Source organism: Triturus cristatus, chromosome 1_1 (genome assembly GCF_964204655.1).
Source record: "Triturus cristatus chromosome 1_1, aTriCri1.1, whole genome shotgun sequence".
NCBI classification, from domain to species: domain Eukaryota; kingdom Metazoa; phylum Chordata; class Amphibia; order Caudata; family Salamandridae; genus Triturus; species Triturus cristatus.
In genome coordinates this window covers 505,229,348-505,241,814 of record NC_140579.1, presented here as the reverse complement: position 1 = coordinate 505,241,814, position 12,467 = coordinate 505,229,348, and positions in this window count along the sequence as shown.

Sequence of the window (12,467 nt, the reverse complement as noted above, 5' to 3'; positions counted from 1 at the left end):
CAGTGTAGGGGGTCGTGCAAGGGGTGGCTTTTTAGGGTTTGGGGAAGTGCAGTTTATATGGGCAGTGTAGGGGGTCATGCAGGGGTAACATTTTAGGGTTTGGGGCAGTGCAGTGGTGTTCCGTCAGTGTAGGGGGTGGCAATTTAGGGTTTGGAACAGTGCAGTGGTGTTCAGGCAGTGTAGGGGGTCGTGCAGGGGGTGGTGTTTTAGGGTTTGGGGCAGTGCAGTGGTGTTCAGGCAGTGTAGGGAGTCGTGCAGGGGGTGGTGTTTTAGGGTTTGGGGCAGAGGTGTTCGGGCAGTGTAGGGGGTCGTGCAAGGGGGTGTTTTAGGGTTTGGGGCAGTGCAGTGGTGTTCGGGCAGTGTAGGGGGTTGTGCAGGGGGTGGTGTTTTAGGGTTTGGGGCAGTGCAGTGGTGTTCGGGCAGTGTAGGGGGTCATGCAGGGGGTGGCGTTTTAGGATTTGGGGAAGAGCAGTGGTGTTTGGGCAGTGTAGGGGGTCATGCAGGGGTGGCGTTTTAGGGTTTGGGGCAGAGCAGTGGTGTTCGGGCAGTGTAGGGGGTGGCAATTTAGGGTTTGGTGCAGTGCAATGGTGTTCGGGCAGCGTAGGGGGTCATGCAGGGGGTAGCGTTTTAGGGTATGGGGCGATGCAGTGATGTTTAGGCAGTGTAGAGGGTCATGCAGGGGGTGGCGTTTTAGGGTTTGGGGCAGTGCAGTGGTGTTCGGGCAGTGTAGGCGGTCATGCAGCAGGTGGCGTTTTAGGGTTTGCGGTAGTGCAGTGGTGTTCGGGCAGTGTAGGGGTTTGTGCAGGGGTGGTGTTTTAGGGTTTGGGGCAGTGCAGTGGTGTTCAGGCAGTGTAGGGGGTCGTGCGGGGGTGGCTTTTTAGGGTTTGGGGAAGTGCAGTGGTGTATGGGCAGTGTAGGGGGTCATGCAGGGGTAACATTTTAGGGTTTGGGGCAGTGCAGTGGTGTTCAGTCAGTGTAGGGGGTGGCAATTTAGGGTTTGGGACAGTGCTGTGGTGTTCAGGCAGTGTAGGGGGTCATGCAGGGGGTGGTGTTTTAGGGTTTGGGGCAGTGCAGTGGTGTTCGGGCAGTGTAGCGGGTAATGCAGGGGGTGGTGTTTTAGGGTATAGGGCAGTGTAGTGGTGTTCGGGCAGTGTAGGGGGTCATGCAGGGGGTGGTGTTTTAGGGTTTGGGGCAGTGCAGTGGTGTTCGGGCAGTGTAGGGGGTCGTGCAAGTGGGTGTTTTAGGGTTTGGGGCAGTGCAGTGGTGTTCGGGCAGTGTACGGGGTCATGCGGGGGGTGGTGTTTTAGGGTTTGGGGCAGTGCAGTGGTGTTCTTGCAGTGTATGGGGTCATGCAGGGGGTGGCGTTTTAGGATTTGGGGAAGTGCAGTGGTGTTTGGGCAGTGTAGGGGGTCGTGCAGGGGTGGCGTTTTAGGGTTTGGGGCATGCAGTGCTGTTCGGGCAGTGTAGGGGGTGGCAATTTAGGGTTTGGTGCAGTGCAATGGTGTTCGGGCAGCGTAGGGGGTCATGCAGGGGGTAGCGTTTCAGGGTATAGGGCGATGCAGTGATGTGTAGGCAGTGTAGGGGGTCGTGCAGATGGTGGCGTTTTAGGGTTTGGGGCAGTGCAGTGGTGTTCGGGCAGTGTAGGGGGTTATGCAGCAGGTGCCGTTTTAGGGTTTGCGGTAGTGCAGTGGTGTTCGGGCAGTGTAGGGGTTGTGCAGGGGGTGGTGTTTTAGGGTTTGGGGCAGTGCAGTGGTGTTCGGGCAGTGTAGGGGGTCGTGCAGGGGTGGCATTTAAGGGTTTGGGGCAGTGCAGTGGTGTTCGGGCAGTGTAGGGTGTCGTGCAGGGGCTGGCATTTTAGGATTTAGGGCAGTGCAGTGGTGTTCGAGCATTGTATGGTGTCGTGCAGGGGGTGGCATTTTAGGGTTTGGGGCAGTGCAGTGGTGTTCGGGCAGTGTAGGGTGTTGTGCAGGGGGTGGTGTTTTAGGGTTTGGGACAGTGCAGTGGTGTTCGGGCAGCGTAGGGTGTCGTGCAGGGGGTGGTGTTTTAGGGTTTGGGGCAGTGCACTCATGTTCGGGCAGTGCAGGGTGTCGTGCAGGGGGTGGCGCTTTAGGGTTTAGGGCAGTGCTGTGGTGTTCTGGCAGTGTAGGGGGTCATGCTGGGGGTAGCGTTTTAGGGATTAGGGCAGTGCAGTTGTGTTCGGGCAGTGCAGGGGTTGTGCTGGGGGTGGTGTTTTAGGGTTTAGGGCAGTGCAGTGTTGTTCAGGCAGTGTAGGGGGTCAGACTGGGGCTGGTGGTCAAGGGCAGAGCAGTGGTGTTCGGGCAGTGTAGGAGGTTGTGCAGGGGGTGGTGTTTTAGGGTTTAGGGCAGTGCAGTGGTGTTCGGGCAGTGTAGGGGGTCATGCGGGGGGGTGTTTTAGGGATTGGGGCTGTGCAGTGGTGTTCAGGCAGTGTAGTGGGTCGTGCAGGGGGTGGTGTTTTAGGGTTTGGGGCAGTGCAGTGGTGCTCAGGCAATGCAGGGGGTCATGTAGGGGGTGGTGTTTTAGGGTTTGGGGAAGTGCAGTGGTGTTTGGGCAGTGTAGGGGTCATGCAGGGGTGGCATTTAAGGGTTAGGGGCAGTGCAGTGGTGTTCGCGCAGTGTAGGGGGTCGTGCAGGGGTGGCGTTTTAGGGTTTGGGGCAGTGCAGTGGTATTCGGGCAGTGTAGGGGGTGGCAATTTAGGGTTTGGTGCAGTGCAATGGTGTTCGGGCAGCGTAGGGGGTCATGCAGGGGGTAGTGTTTTAGGGTATGGGGCGATGCAGTGATGTTTAGGCAGTGTAGGGAGTCGTGCAGGGGTGGCGTTTTAGGGTTTGGGGCAGTGCAGTGGTGTTCGGGCAGTGTAGGGGGTCATGCAGCGGGTGGCGTTTTAGGGTTTGCGGTAGTGCAGTGTGTTCGGGCAGTGTAGGGGTTGTGCAGGGGGTGGCGTTTTAGGGTTTGGGGCAGTGCAGTGGTGTTTGGGCTGTGTAGGTTGTCGTGCAGGGGGTGGCGTTTTAGGGTTTAGGGCAGTGCAGTGGTGTTCGAGCATTGTAGGGTGTCGTGCAGGGGGTGGCGTTTTAGGGTTTGGGGCAGTGCAGTGGTGTTCGGGCAGTGTAGGGTGTTGTGTAGGGGGTGGTGTTTTAGGGTTTGGGACAGTGCAGTGGTGTTCGGGCAGCGTAGGGTGTTGTAGAGGGGGTGGTGTTTTACGGTCCGGGGCAGTGCACTCATGTTCGGGCAGTGCAGGGTGTCGTGCAGGGTGTGGCGTTTTAGGGTTTAGGGCAGTGCAGTGGTGTTCAGGCAGTGTAGGGGGTCATGCAGGGGGTGGCGTTTTAGGGTTTGGGGCAGTGCAGTGGTGTTCGGGCAGCGTAGGGTGTCGTAGAGGGGGTGGTTTTTTACGGTCCGGGGCAGTGCACTCATGTTCGGGCAGTGCAGGGTGTCGTGCAGGGTGTGGCGTTTTAGGGTTAAGGGCAGTGCAGGGGTGTTCGGGCAGTGTAGGGGATCATGCAGGGGTGGCGTTTTAGGGTTTGGGGGAGTGTAGTGGTGTTCAGGCAATGTAGGGGGTTGTGCAGGGGGGTAGTGTTTTAGGGTTTAGGGCAGTGCAGTGGTGTTCAGGCAGTGTAGGGGCTCGTGCAGGGGTGGCGTTGTAGGGTTTGGGGCAGTGCAGTGGTGTTCGGGCAGTGTAGGGTGTCATGCAGGGGGTGGCGTTTTAGGGTTTGGGGCAGTGCAGTGGTGTTCGGGCAGTGTAGCGAGTGGCAATTTAGGGATTGGAGCAGTGCAGTGGTGTTCGGGCAGTGTAGGGAGTCATGCAGGGGGTGGTGTTTTAGGGTTTGGGCAGTACAGTGGTGTTCGGGCAGTGTAGGGTGTCGTGCAGGGGTGGCGTTTTAGGGTTTGGTGTAGTGCAATCGTGTTCGGGCAGTGTAGGGTGTTGTGCAGGGGGTGACGTTTTAGGGTTTGGGGCTGTGTAGTGGTGTTTGGGCAGTGTAGGCTGGACGTGCAGGGGGTGGCGTTTTAGGGTTTGGGGCAGTGGTGTTCGGGCAGTGTAGTTGGTCGTTCAGGGCAGTAGTGTTTTGGGGTTTAGGGCAGTGCAGTGGTGTTCATGCAGTGTAGGGGGTCGTGCTGGGGGTGGTGTTTTAGGGTTTAGGGCAGTGCAGTTGTGTTCGGGCAGTGTAGGGGGTCGTGCAGGGGGTGGTGTTTTAGGTTTTTGGGCAGTACAGTGGTGTTCGGGCAGTGTAGGGTGTCGTGCAGGGGGTGGCGTTTTAGAGTTTGGGGTAGTGCAATCATGTTCGGGCCGTGTAGGGTGTCGTGCAGGGGGTGACGTTTTAGGGTTTGGGACTGTGCAGTGGTGTTTGGGCAGTGTAGGCTGGACATGCAGGGGGTGGCGTTTTAGGGTTTGGGGCAGTGCAGTGGAGTTCGGGCAGTGTAGTTGGTCGTTCAGGGCAGTAGTGTTTTGGGGTTTAGGGCAGTGTAGTGGTGTTCATGCAGTGTAGGGGGTCATGCTGGGGGTGGTGTTTTAGGGTTTAGGGTAGTGCAGTGGTGTTCGGGCAGTGTAGGGGGTCGTGCTGGGGGTGGTGGTTTAGGGCAGAGCAGTGGTGTTGGGGCAATGTAGGGGTTCATGCAGGGGGTGGTGTTTTAGGGTTTAGGGCAGTGCAGTGGTGTTCAGGCAGTGTAGGGGGTCGTGCTGGGGGTGGTGGTTTAGGGCAGAGCAGTGGTGTTGGGGCAGTGTAGGGGTTCATGCAGGGGGTGGTGTTTTAGGGTTTAGGGCAGTGCAGTGCTGTTCGGGCAGTGTAGGGGGTCGTCCAGGGGGTGGTGTTTTAGGGTTTTTGGGCAGTGCAGTGGTGTTCGGGCAGTGTAGGGGTCGTGCAGGTGGTGGTGTTTTAGGGTTTGGGGCAGTGCAGTGGTGTTCGGGCAGTGTGGGTCATGCAGGGGGTGTTGTTTTAGGGTTTGGGGCACTGCAGTGGTGTCCGGGCAGTGTAGGGGTCATGCAGGGGTGGTGTTTTAGGGTTTGGGGCAGTGCCGTGGTGTTCGGGCAGTGTAGGAGGTCGTGCAGGGGGTGGCGTTTTAGGGTTCGGGGCAGTGCAGTGGTGTTCGAGCAATGTAGGGGTCGTGCAGGGGGTGGTGTTTTAGGGTTTAGGGCAGTGCAGTGGTGTTCTGGTAGTGTCGGGGGTCGTGCTGAGGGTGGTGTTTTAGGGTTTAGGGCAGTGCAGTGTTGTTTGGGCAGTGTAGGGGTTCATGCTGGGGGTGGTGGTTTAGGGCAGAGCAGTGGTGTTCGGGCAATGTAGGAGGTCATGCAGGGGGTTGTGTTTTAGGGTTTGGGGCAGTGCAGTGGTGTTCGTGCAGTGTAGGGGTTCATGCAGGTGGGGTGTTTTAGGGTTTGAGCAGTGCAGTGATGTTCGGACAGTGTAGGGGGTCATGCAGGGGGTGGTGTTTTAGGGTTTGGGGCAGTGCAGAGGTGTTCGGGCATTGTAGGGGGTCGTGCAGGGGGTGGCGTTTTAGGGTTTGGGGAGATGCAGTGGTGTTTCGGCAGTGTAGGGGGTCGTGCAGGGAGTGGCGTTTTAGGGTTTGGGGCAGTGCAGTGGTGTTCTTGCAGTGTTGGGGGTCGTGCAGCAGGTGGCGTTTTAGGGTTTGGGGCAGTGCAGTCGTGTTCGGGTCGTGCAGGGGGTGGCATTTTAGGGTTTGGGGCAGTGCAGTCGTGTTCGGGCAGTGTAGGGGGTCATGCAGGGGGTGGCTTTTACGGTTTGGAGCAGTGGTGTTCAGGCAATGTAGGGGGTCGTGCAGGGGGGTAGTGTTTTAGGGTTTAGGGCAGTGCAGTGGTGTTCAGGCAGTGTAGGGGGTCGTGCTGGGGGTGGTGTTTTAGGGTATAGTGCAGTGCAGTGGTGTTCAGGCAGTGTAGGGGGTCGTGCTGGGGGTGGTGGTTTAGGGCAGAGCAGTGGTGTTTGGGCAGTGTAGGGGGTCATGCAGGGGGTGGTGTTTTAGGGTTTAGGGCAGTGCAGTGGTGTTCGGGCAGTGTAGGGGTCATGCTGGGGGTGGTGTTTTAGGGTTTGGGGCAGAGCAGTGGTGTTCGGGCAGTGTAGGGGGTCGTGCAGGGGGTGGCTTTTTAGGGTTTGGGGAAGTGCAGTTTATAGGGCAGTGTAGGGGGTCATGCAGGGGTAACATTTTAGGGTTAGGGGCAGTGCAGTGGTGTTCGGTCAGTGTAGGGGGTGGCAATTTAGGGTTTGGGACAGTGCAGTGGTGTTCAGGCAGTGTAGGGGGTCGTGCAGGGGTGGTGTTTTAGGGTTTGGGGCAGTGGAGTGGTGTTCGGGCAGTGTAGCGGGTAATGCAGGGGGTGGTGTTTTAGGGTATAGGGCAGCGTAGTGGTGTTCGGGCAGTGTATGGGGTCGTGCAGGGGGTGGTGTTTTAGGGTTTGGGGCAGTGCAGTGGTGTTCGGGCAGTGTATGGGGTCGTGCAAGGGGATGATTTAGGGTTTGGGGCAGTGCAGAGGTGTTCGGGCAGTGTAGGGGGTCGTGCAGGGTGGGTGTTTTAGGGTTTGGGGCAGTGCAGTGGTGTTCGGGCAGTGTAGAAGGTCATGCAGGGGGTGGTGTTTTAGGATTTGGGGAAGTGCAGTGGTGTTTGGGCAGTGTAGGGGGTCGTGCAGGGACGGCGTTTTAGGGTTTGGGGCAGTGCAGTGGTGTTCGGGCATTTTAGGGGGTGGCAATTTAGGGTTTGGTGCAGTGCAATGGTGTTCGGGCAGTGTAGGGGGTCATGCAGGGGGTAGCGTTTTAGGGTATGGGGTGATGCAGTGATGTTTAGGCAGTGTAGGGGGTCATGCAGGGGGTGGCGTTTTGGGGTTTGGGGCAGTGCAGTGGTGTTCGGGCAGTGTAGGGGGTCATGCAGCAGGTGGCGTTTTAGGGTTTGCGGTAGTGCAGTGGTGTTCGGGCAGTGTAGGGGTTTGTGCAGGGGTGGTGTTTTAGGGTTTGGGGCAGTGCATTGGTGTTCAGGCAGTGTAGGGGGTCGTGCAGGGGGTGGCTTTATAGGGTTTGGGGAAGTGCAGTGGTGTATGGGCAGTGTAGGGGGTCATGCAGGGGTAACATTTTAGGGTTTGGGGCAGTGCAGTGGTGTTCGGTCAGTGTAGGGGGTCGTGCAGGGGGTGGTGTTTTAGGGTTTGGAGCAGTGCAGTGGTGTTCGGGCAGTGTAGCGGGTAATGCAGGGGGTGGTGTTTTAGGGTATAGGGCAGTGTAGTGGTGTTCGGGCAGTGTAGAGGGTCGTGCAGGGGGTGGTGTTTTAGGGTTTGGGTCAGTGCAGTGGTGTTCAGGCAGTGTAGGGGGTCGTGCAAGGGAGTGTTTTAGGGTTTGGGGCAGTGCAGTGGTGTTCGGGCAGTGTAGGGGTTCGTGCAGGGGGTGGTGTTTTAGGGTTTGGGGCAGTGCAGTGGTGTTCGGGCAGTGTAGGGGGTCATGCAGGGGGTGGCGTTTTAGAATTTGGGGAAGCGCAGTGGTGTTTGGGCAGTGTAGGGGGTCGTGCAGGGGTGGCGTTTTAGGGTTTGGGGCAGTGCAGTGGTGTTCGGGAAGTGTAGGGGGTGGCAATTTAGGGTTTGGTGCAGTGCAATGGTGTTCGGGCAGCGTAGGGGGTCATGCAGGGGGTAGCGTTTTAGGGTATGGGGCGATGCAGTGATGTTTAGGCAGTGTAGGGGGTCGTGCAAGTGGTGGCGTTTTAGGGTATGGGGCGATGCAGTGATGTTTAGGCAGTGTAGGGGGTCGTGCAGGTGGTGGCGTTTTAGGGTTTGGGGCAGTGCAGTGGTGTTCGGGCCGTATAGGGGGTCATGCAGCAGGTGGCGTTTTAGGGTTTGCGGTAGTGCAGTGGTGTTTGGGCAGTGTAGGGGTTGTGCAGGGGGTGGTGTTTTAGGGTTTGGGGCAGTGCAGTGGTGTTCGGGCAGTGTAGGGGTTCGTGCAGGGGTGGCATTTAAGGGTTTGGGGCAGTGCAGTGGTGTTCTGGCAGTGTAGGGTGTCGTGCAAGGGGTGGCGTTTTAAGGGTTTAGGGCAGTGCAGTAGTGTTCGAGCATTGTAGGGTGTCATGCAGGGGGTGGCGTTTTAGGGTTTGGGGCAGTGCAGTAGTGTTCGGGCAGTGTATGGTGTTGTGCAGGGGGTGGTGTTTTAGGGTTTGGGACAGTGCAGTGGTGTTCGGGCAGCGTAGGGTGTCGTGCAGGGGGTGGTGTTTTAGGGTTTGGGGCAGTGCACTCATGTTCGGGCAGTGCAGGGTGTCATGCAGGGGTGGCGTTTTAGGGTTTAGGGCAGTGCTGTGGTGTTCTGGCAGTGTAGGGGGTCATGCTGGGTGTAGCGTTTTAGGGATTAGGGCAGTGCAGTTGTGTTCGGGCAGTGCAGGGGTCGTGCTGGGGGTGTTGTTTTAGGGTTTGGGGCAGTGCAGTGGTGTTCGGGCAGTGTAGGGGTCGTGCAGGCGGTGGTGTTTTAGGGTTTGGGGCAGTGCAGTGGTGTTCGGGCAGTGTGGGTCATGCAGGGGGTGTTGTTTTAGGGTTTGGGGCAGTGCAGTGGTGTCCGGGCAGTGTAGGGGTCATGCAGGGGATGGCATTTTAGGGTTTGGGGCAGTGCAGTGGTGTTCGGGCAGTGTAGGGGGTCGTGCAGCGGTGGTGTTTTAGGGTTTGGGGCAGTGCAGTGGTGTTTGGGCAGTGTAGGGGGTTGTGCAGGGGGTGGCGTTTTAGGGTTCGGGGCAGTGCAGTGGTGTTCGAGCAATGTAGGGGTCATGCAGGGTTGGCGTTTTAGGGTTTAGGGCAGTGCAGTGGTGTTCTGGTAGTGTAGGGGGTCGTGCTGGGGGTGGTGTTTTAGGGTTTAGGGCAGTGCAGTGTTTGGGCAGTGTAGGGGGTTGTGCTGGGGGTGGTGGTTTAGGGCAGAGCAGTGGTGTTCGGGCAATGTAGGAGGTCATGCAGGGGGTTGTGTTTTAGGGTTTGAGCAGTGCAGTGGTGTTCGGGCAGTGTAGGGGGTCATGCAGGGGGTGGTGTTTTAGGGTTTGGGGCAGTGCCGAGGTGTTCAGGCATTGTAGGGGGTCTTGCAGGGGGTGGCGTTTTAGGGTTTGGGGAGATGCAGTGGTGTTTCGGCAGTGTAGGGGGTCGTGCAGGGAGTGGCGTTTTAGGGTTTGGGGCAGTGCAGTGGTGTTCTGGCAGTGTTGGGGGTCGTGCAGGGAGAGGCGTTTTAGGTTTTGGGGCTGTGCAGTCGTGTTCGGGTCGTGCAGAGGGTGGCATTTTAGGGTTTGGGGCAGTGCAGTCGTGTTCGGGCAGTGTAGGTGGTCATGCAGGGGGTGGCATTTTACGGTTTGGAGCAGTGGTGTTCAGGCAATGTAGGGGGTCATGCAGGGGGGTAGTGTTTTAGGGTTTAGGGCAGTGCAGTGGTGTTCAGCCAGTGTAGGGGGTCGTGCTGGGGGTGGTGTTTTAGGGTTTAGTGCAGTGCAGTGGTGTTCAGGCAGTGTAGGGGGTCGTGCTGGGGGTGGTGGTTTAGGGCAGAGCAGTGGTGTTTGGGCAGTGTAGGGGGTCGTGCAGGGGGGTAGTGTTTTAGGGTTTAGGGCAGTGCAGTGGTGTTCAGCCAGTGTAGGGGGTCGTGCTGGGGGTGGTGGTTTAGGGCAGAGCAGTGGTGTTTGGGCAGTGTAGGAAGTTGTGCAGGGGGTGGTGTTTTAGGGTTTAGGGCAGTGCAGTGGTGTTCGGGCAGTGTAGGGGGTCATGCTGGGGGTTGGTGCTTTAGGGTTTGGGGCAGTGCAGTGGAGTTTGGGCAGTGTAGGGGGTCGTGCAGAGGGTGGTGGTTTAGGGCAGAGCAGTGGTGTTTGGGCAGTGTAGGGGGTCGTGCAGGGGGGTTGGTGTTTTAGGGTTTGGGGCAGTGCAGTGGCGTTCGGGCAGTGTAGGGGTTTGTGCAGGGGTGGTGTTTTAGGGTTTGGGAAAGTGCAGTGGTGTTCGGGCAGTGTAGGGGGTCGTGCAGGGGGGTAGTGTTTTAGGGTTTAGGGCAGTGCAGTGGTGTTCAGCCAGTGTAGGGGATCGTGCTGGGGGTGGTGTTTTAGGGCATAGGGCAGTGCAGTGTTGTTCAGGCAGTGTAGGGGGTCAGGCTGGGGGTGGTGGTTAAGGGCAGAGCAGTGGTGTTCGGGCAGTGTAGGAGGTTGTGCAGGGGGTGGTGTTTTAGGGTTTAGGGCAGTGCAGTGGTGTTCGGGCAGTGTAGGGGGTCATGCTGGTTGTGGTGCTTTAGGGTTTGGGGCAGTGCAGTGGAGTTTGGGCAGTGTAGGGGGTCGTGCAGAGGGGTGTTTTAGGGTTTGGGGCAGTGCAGTGGCGTTCGGGCAGTGTAGGGGTTTGTGCAGGGGTGGTGTTTTAGGGTTTGGGAAAGTGCAGTGGTGTTCGGGCAGTGTAGGGGGTCGTGCAGGGGGTGGCTTTTTAGGGTTTGGGGAAGTGCAGTTTATATGGGCAGTGTACGGGGTCATGCAGGGGTCATGCAGGGGTAACATTTTAGGGTTTGGGGCAGTGCAGTGGTGTTCGGTCAGTGTAGGGGGTGGCAATTTAGGGTTTGGGACAGTGCAGTGGTGTTCAGGCAGTGTAGGGGTCGTGCAGGGAGAGGTGTTTTAGGGTTTGGGGCAGTGCAGTGGTGTTCGGGCAGTGTAGCGGGTAATGCAGGGGGTGGTGTTTTAGGGTATAGGGCAGCGTAGTGGTGTTCGGACAGTGTATGGGGTCGTGCAGGGGGTGGTGTTTTAGGGTTTGGGGCAGTGCAGTGGTGTTCGGGCAGTGTAGGGGGTCGTGCAAGGGGATGTTTTAGGGTTTGGGGCAGTGCAGTGGTGTTCGGGCAGTGTAGGGGGTCGTGCAGGGGGTGGTGTTTTAGGGTTTGGGGCAGTGCAGTAGTGTTCGGGCAGTGTAGAAGGTCATGCAGGGGGTGGTGTTTTAGGATTTGGGGAAGTGCAGTGGTGTTTGGGCAGTTTAGGGGGTCGTGCAGGGGTGGCGTTTTAGGGTTTGGGGCAGTGCAGTGGTGTTCGGGCAGTGTAGGGGGTGGCAATTTAGGGTTTGGTGCAGTGCAATGGTGTTCGGGCAGTGTAGGGGGTCATGCAGGGGGTAGCGTTTTAGGGTATGGGGCGATGCAGTGATGTTTAGGCAGTGTAGGGGGTCATGCAGGGGGTGGCGTTTTGGGGTTTGGGGCAGTGCAGTGGTGTTCGGGCAGTGTAGGGGGTCATGCAGCAGGTGGCGTTTTAGGGTTTGCGGTAGTGCAGTGGTGTTCGGGCAGTGTAGGGGTTTGTGCAGGGGTGGTGTTTTAGGGTTTGGGGCAGTGCAGTGGTGTTCGGGCAGTGTAGGGGGTCGTGCAGGGGGTGGCTTTATAGGGTTTGGGGAAGTGCAGTGGTGTATGGGCAGTGTAGGGGATCATGCAGGGGTAACATTTTAGGGTTTGGGGCAGTGCAGTGGTGTTCGGTCAGTGTAGGGGGTCGTGCATGGGGTGGTGTTTTAGGGTTTGGGGCAGTGCAGTGGTGTTCGGGCAGTGTAGCGGGTAATGCAGGGGGTGGTGTTTTAGGGTATAGGGCAGTGTAGTGGTGTTCGGGCAGTGTAGGGGGTCGTGCAGGGGGTGGTGTTTTAGGGCTTTGGGCAGTGCAGTGGTGTTCAGGCAGTGTAGGGGGTCGTGCAAGGGGGTGTTTTAGGGTTTGGGGCAGTGCAGTGCTGTTCGGGCAGTGTAGGGGTTCGTGCAGGGGGTGGTGTTTTAGGGTTTGGGGCAGTGCAGTGGTGTTCGGGCAGTGTAGGGGGTCATGCGGGGGTGGCGTTTTAGAATTTGGGGAAGTGCAGTGGTGTTTGGGCAGTGTAGGGGGTCGTGCAGGGGCGGCGTTTTAGGGTTTGGGGCAGTGCAGTGGTGTTCGGGCAGTGTAGGGGGTGGCAATTTAGGGTTTGGTGCAGTGCAATGGTGTTCGGGCAGCGTAGGGGGTCATGCAGGGGGTAGCGTTTTAGGGTATGGGGCGATGCAGTGATGTTTAGGCAGTGTAGGGGGTCGTGCAGGTGGTGGCGTTTTAGGGTACGGGGCGATGCAGTGATGTTTAGGCAGTGTAGGGGGTAGTGCAGGTGGTGGCGTTTTAGGGTTTGGGGCAGTGCAGTGGTGTTGGGGCAGTATAGGGGGTCATGCAGCAGGTAGCGTTTTAGGGTTTGCGGTAGTGCAGTGGTGTTCGGGCAGTGTAGGGGTTCGTGCAGGGGTGGCATTTAAGGGTTTGGGTCAGTGCAGTGGTGTTCTGGCAGTGTAGGGTGTCGTGCAAGGGGTGGCGTTTTAAGGGTTTAGGGCAGTGCAGTGGTGTTCGAGCATTGTAGGGTGTCATGCAGGGGGTGGCGTTTTAGGGTTTGGGGCAGTGCAGTGGTGTTCGGGCAGTGTAGGGTGTTGTGCAGGGGGTGGTGTTGTAGGGTTTGGGACAGTGCAGTGGTGTTCGGGCAGCGTAGGGTGTCGTGCAGGGGGTGGTGTTTTAGGGTTTGGGGCAGTGCCCTCATG